The 6,036-nt window shown below is 42.5% G+C and overlaps 1 pseudogene; it reads left to right on the top strand.

The window, feature by feature from the left end:
- The first annotated feature begins 1,057 nt into the window (after nt 1-1,057).
- LOC121565584 lies at nt 1,058-1,231 on the top strand (annotated as a pseudogene).
- The last annotated feature ends 4,805 nt before the right edge of the window (nt 1,232-6,036 follow it).

Below are 6,036 nucleotides of genomic sequence, written 5' to 3'. Positions count from 1 at the left end.
TTTAAACTGGAAAAAGAGCCTGTCACTGTTTTAACTAAACACCGCTCTCTTCTCTCTCTTGTGCAGGAATGGGAACCGGTGTGTCCAGTGCGTGGGCTTGCTATAGGCGAGCCCTCAACGGTTTGGCGCAACGTGGCCCATCCTGCTCTGCTGAATCGGCACCGTGACCTGTCCTGGATGGTCGCCCACGAGATCCTCCCGGTCAGGGCCGTTATGCACTCCCGGGGCATGGCGAGGACATCCGCGTGCCCCCGACCAGGCTGCGGCCAAGAAGAGTCGGTGAGGCACTTGCTCTGGGAGTGCAGAGCCGCACGGGACCTGTGGAAGGAAGCAGGCCCCCTGATCTCCCCCACGCCTGCCAGCAGGGGAGGACCTAACGCCCCAGCTCGTGCTGTATGGGGTGGGCCGAAGGCCTATTCAACCAAAGGCCTTCACACAACTCTGGCCCACCCTCACGTGTCTGAAGGACGCACTGTGGTCCTCCCGCAACCTGCTGGTGGGGAAACAGGTAGAGACCACCCCCCAGGCAGTGGCTTTGGTAGCCACGGAAGCCCTGGGGTGGTACGAACGACAGGGGGCCTCGACCCCAGGCGAAGGGTCCCCCACAACACCTAAGGTCCCGGCGGCCACGGCCTGACAGCGCTGCGGCGCCTAGGGCGATGCGCCTAGGGGAGGAGTCTCCTCTGGGCCCCGACGGATGGGTACGGAGTCGATTCAGGAAGAGCAGGAGGAGGCTTTTTTGATAAGGACTCACCCCGTTTTTGTACAAAGGACCGAAGACAGCCTTTTTAACAAAGTGACTTTTTGACAGGCTTTTTATGTCTTAAAAATGTTTTACTTTGTTGAATCATTTATACACATTTTAAATGGCTTTTACTAATTGGCTTTTACAGGAATTGGTACTTTTATGTAGGATTGTTTTATTGTTTTAAATAAACAACATGTACCTTTTAAAAATGTAACTGTAATGTAATGCTGGTTTTAATGCACTTTATGCCCTTTTTATGTGTGTAAATGTATTTAAAATGTGAGCTGTTTTAAAGGAATTGTATCAATAAAAACTTTTCCAAAAAAAAAATCTGTTCTTATCAGTTTAATATCTGATACGTCCCCTATCTGGGGACCATATATTAAATTGATTTTTGGAATAGGGAGATGGAATAGGGGCTTGCTCCGTCCACTCCACGCATCGACCTGGTATTGCAGTACCTCCAGGAACGGTGCACCCCCTCTCATTGTGAAAATAAATCATGCAGAGATAACGCAGATGCTTCGTTTTAATTAGTTAGGATCGTGATGTATTTTGTATTTTCACATTTGAGCAAGTTCATCTCAATGTCAATGATGGCTAGAGAGTGCTGGTCAAGTCAGTCACCGTTATCTTGACTATGATAGCTGATATCAATGGTGCATTAATCTTCTAATCAAAGTTTCTTCGTCACCTCCACAGGATACAGGGTGTAAATGGTACAGTGAAATGCTTACTTGCAAGCTCTCCTCAACAGTGCAATACACATGATCAAAAATATACTCAAATAGCTAAGTAATAAAGTAGTTTAACAAAAAGAAGACAATTGTTATGATTGGAAATATATACAGTGGAAGACTATACAGTATAAACTATTAAATGTGCTAAAGTCATGTACTGGTAACATGAACTGCCTCACATACCGGTAACGTTATCTGATGTATTTGTCTGAAGTCATTATTTGATAGGCCTGCTATTTCACAAGACTCAAATATATGCAGTTGTCATGTACAGTGGGGAGAACAAGTATTTGATACACTGCCGATTTTGCAGGTTTTCCTACTTACAAAGCATGTAGAGGTCTGTAATTTATATCATAGGTACACTTCAACTATGAGAGATGGAATCTAAAATAAAAATTGTGGTGATGGCACCAGAGCCTCTCGCATCGACTATCTGTGGTCAATAAAAACTGGTACTCCAGATACTACACTTCATCTTAGCCAAGAAGCAAAACCGCAATGCTTTCGGGAGATAGGTGCCATTCTCGGACACGTCAAATTCGTTGACGGTTACACAAAACGTAGCTCTGTAAACTGTCCGCCAAATATCAAAGATAATACTTTTAAAAAATCTTGGCATCGATTGGGAGTTGATCAACGTTGGGAATAACCACTTTTGACTGTTACAAAGTAACACATTGGTAGGTTCGGAAGTCACGTGGTTATCTGACCTCCAATCGGAAATGACAGAAAGCGTTTATAAATTAAATCCAGATTAAGAGCTAAATCTGAATAATAATATATGAAATACGGGTGGGGGAATCAATTTAGAGATAATAATATTGACATAACATTTGATCTTATATCACATATCTCTGGTAGCGTTGATGCCACAAGAGAACTGAAGCAATTGTCCACTTGGTGGCGCAAGTGTTCCACCGACCGTCGCGTTTTCCAAGCAGTCCTGTGTGGTCCATCCAACTACATTTGAATGTTGAACCACTTGACTTCAATACATATTCAACGCAAATAACGTGACAATAAAAATTGCCTGTCTTTATTTTACATGTCTGTAGAGCCTTGTACGATAAGACCAGGGTGAGGAGGCCTTCATAAAGTTGCCCTCCTAAATTACTAGAGGCCAAACTTCAAAGATGTCCATGGCACTGGACTGCAGTAAGAGCTAGGCCTACAGTGCGGCCTACGGAGCGGTCCTGGTGTATGGTCCTGGCTGCCTAAATGTTTCCTCCACATAATAAACTGTACAAACATGGCACTTTAGAGGGTTACTTTTACAATTAGCCTTACTCAGTCACTACAACAAACTTCCTATCATGGACATGAAATGCCATTAGGCCTAATGAAGATACCGTATATGTAAGTTACTTAGTTGGTGTCTTGTGAATCAACTTGTTTGCGCATCAGGGTTTAATATTTCTTCGGTATTATACAAATGTTGCATCCCGAGAATAAATCACTCTTCTCCCGGGTAACCCGGTATTTTCCGCCAAAACCGGAAGTGTAATTCAAAAGCATTATAACGCTTATAAATGTCTGGATTTGATTAGAGCTTTGATCAGCATGAAAATACAAACCTGATGCTACCTGAGCCTGATCAGACATATATTAAATACATTTTATAATACATTTTACAAATCCAAATCCCAGATGTAGAATAAGACACTATTTCAAAGCATAGTACATGTAATGTTAGTACAATGTAATTACTAGTTGTTACACAGGATTTAGCAAGTTAAAATTAAGTGTATCTTTAGGAGTACTTGTAATTAATGTGTACAGTACATTACCCATCCTGACAACCTGGCCCTCAATTTAAAGCTTGTGGAAGTGACATCCAAGTGGGAGAATAAATACACTAGAACACCACAGAGTATCTGTATAGGAAAATCATTCAGAGCACACTGTGCTGCCAATCACAGTGTAAGGTGCGACATTTTGCGGGTGTGGAGAGCTCGTTAGAGGATAGAGAAAGCTTGCATTGAAGAACTGGGCATCGTGTTATGACCTGCATTATCTGAATTAGGCCCACAGAATTATACCTACGGAGGAGCGGCTTCTATGGAGGAACTTTGAATGTCTGAACTTCAGAGTTGGTTTAACGTTGGACCAGAGCAGATGTTAGCTAGCTAGCTAACAACCTTGTTTGTGCAGTGCAGCACTAGAATTAAAAACAGGTCTTACCTTTTTGTCGTTAATAAATCCAATGTGAAACGTGCTGACTATAGTATCCTTAACTAGCATTGAAAAAGTTCATCCATTCTTCTCAAATTAAACATATCTCCCTAATTTCTGAATCATGCTTGTAACATTGTCAGTAGGATACAGTAACCTATGCTTCAGAGGGGAGGAGCAGGTAGTTTCCACACACACACCCACTGGCAAAGATTTCCATTCCAGCTGGAAGGCAGAAACTGGAATACGTTTCTAGAGTGAGCTTTCCCAGCTAACAAAATTACGTTCCAGGACGTGACCAAAGTTATTTTAGTCCCTACATAAGTCATGATAACGTTATTGTGAAATGTTCCTTCTACGTAGCTGTGGTGTCCGCTGACAAAACTTATGTCCCAAGTCTTTACAGGACGTAGAAATGTGGGGGATTTTAAACCGTTAAATATGTGTATTTTTAAGTCAACCTCATAATGTTGCTAAACGTCAGAAAGTACGTTGAGAGCCCCATAAAATGCAGTTTCTGGTAACGTAACTTTCGTCAGTGGGTACCTATAGTACCAATAAGGCACGTTACAGTGTGATGGGGACAAGGACATTCCGGCTGGCCAAACCCTCCCCTAACCCGGACGACGCTGGGCCAATTGTGCATCACCTCATGGGTCTCCCGGTCGTGGCTGGCTGCGACACAGACAGGTATCGAACCAGCATCTGTAGCAACGCAGCTGCGATGCAGTGTCTTAGACCACTGCGCCACTCGGGAGGACCCTTAAGACACGTCATTTAATCTACCCTGAACATATACACAGTATCCTGTCGGTAGGTGTCCACTGACGAAATATGCAAAATGGCTGAAAATAAGTTCTTTTTTTACTTAAACTGTATCACAATAGATTCGTAAACAAAATCACAGCAATAAGCTCACAAAATAACAAGTCAGTAAAAACATGAACACTGCACTCCAATCAAGAACTGTAAAACTGCTTAAAGCTAAAAGTGAATAACTATGTTATGTTTATTCAGGTGCTGCTGCTCCATCCTCATCCACAGTCTCTTCCTCGACCCGCTCCTGGAAGTCAAAATAACACAAACTGGTCATTATTTTCCTTAAACAAATGATCAAAATGCCGGTTTAACGTCGACTCCCTACTACATTCCTTTTTTACTAGCACAATCATTTAGCTATATTGACCGACTGGATTACAGTGAAGTTTAAAAAATCTAAACAATCAGAAAGTGTTATTTTTAATCATACCTTTCTCTTACTCTTGAGCCGAGCTGGTGCATGTTTGAGAGCGTCTGCTATTTTGTCATCTACCTCTTGGTAGGTAGCCTTGGGGTGTGCTTTCAGGGACGCTCCTATGTTGTGAAAAAGAATTGTAAATGGTACATTCCATGTCATATCATTCCTTTTCCACCTATGCTGGCTGAGACAGAGATTGGGTATTGTCCCTCTCGTCCCCCATAGGCAGTTTTGGCCATGAGACCTCTCTCCTTCACCTTTCCTTTGTCCTCTCTCTCCGATCTTAACAGGTGGTAGGATTTCACATTCATTTGTAACTGCCTTGTTACTGATTTACTTCATTTGAAATGTTAATAAAAACACATTTGACTTACCATCACTTGACCAATAATACTATCTACTAAATAATAATAAATAAGGATCTAAACTTGTGCATTTACTTACTTGTGACAGCATCATAGATTGATAGCTCATTAAAGGCCCTCTTCCCCTTCCTGCCCTTCAAGGAGTAGCCTGTCCACAGCTCCTCTGTTCTAATTTTTCTCATCATTCGTCTGATTCCTGAGCCCAGGTCCAGGCCACAGCAGAGGGTCAGGTATCGAATCTGATAAAAAAAAAAAAATCCCACTCATTTGTGTGTTCCTCAGCTAAAACAGCTGGCCATACAGTTCTGATTGATAGTAATGAGAAATCATTTTTGTAGTGTATCATGTAATCATGGGCTAAAACTTGTGTAAACAGGCAGAGGGCTGATCGTTTCTTCTTAAGATAAGTTAAGTGTTAATTGGGAAATCAATCCAAACACTAAATAGGCATATGGCATATATGACAACTGCATTTCGTTGACATCCAGGCTCTGTCATGGCCGGCCGTGACTGGGAGACCCATGGGGCGGCGCACAATTGGCCCAGCGTCGTCCAGGGTAGGGGAGGGAATGGCCGGCAGGGATGTAGCTCAGTTGGTAGAGCATGGTGTTTGCAACGCCAGGGTTGTGGGTTTGATTCCCACGGGGGGCTAGTATGAAAAAAAAACAATTATGCACTCACTAACTGTAAGTCGCTCTGGGTAAGAGCGTCTGCTAAATGACTAAAATGTAAATGTAATTAAGATATTTGGATTCAATAATATTACAGGTT

Source organism: Coregonus clupeaformis, unplaced genomic scaffold (assembly GCF_020615455.1).
Source record: "Coregonus clupeaformis isolate EN_2021a unplaced genomic scaffold, ASM2061545v1 scaf2006, whole genome shotgun sequence".
Lineage (NCBI taxonomy): Eukaryota > Metazoa > Chordata > Actinopteri > Salmoniformes > Salmonidae > Coregonus > Coregonus clupeaformis.
This window is presented reverse-complemented; position numbering and strand designations above follow the sequence as displayed.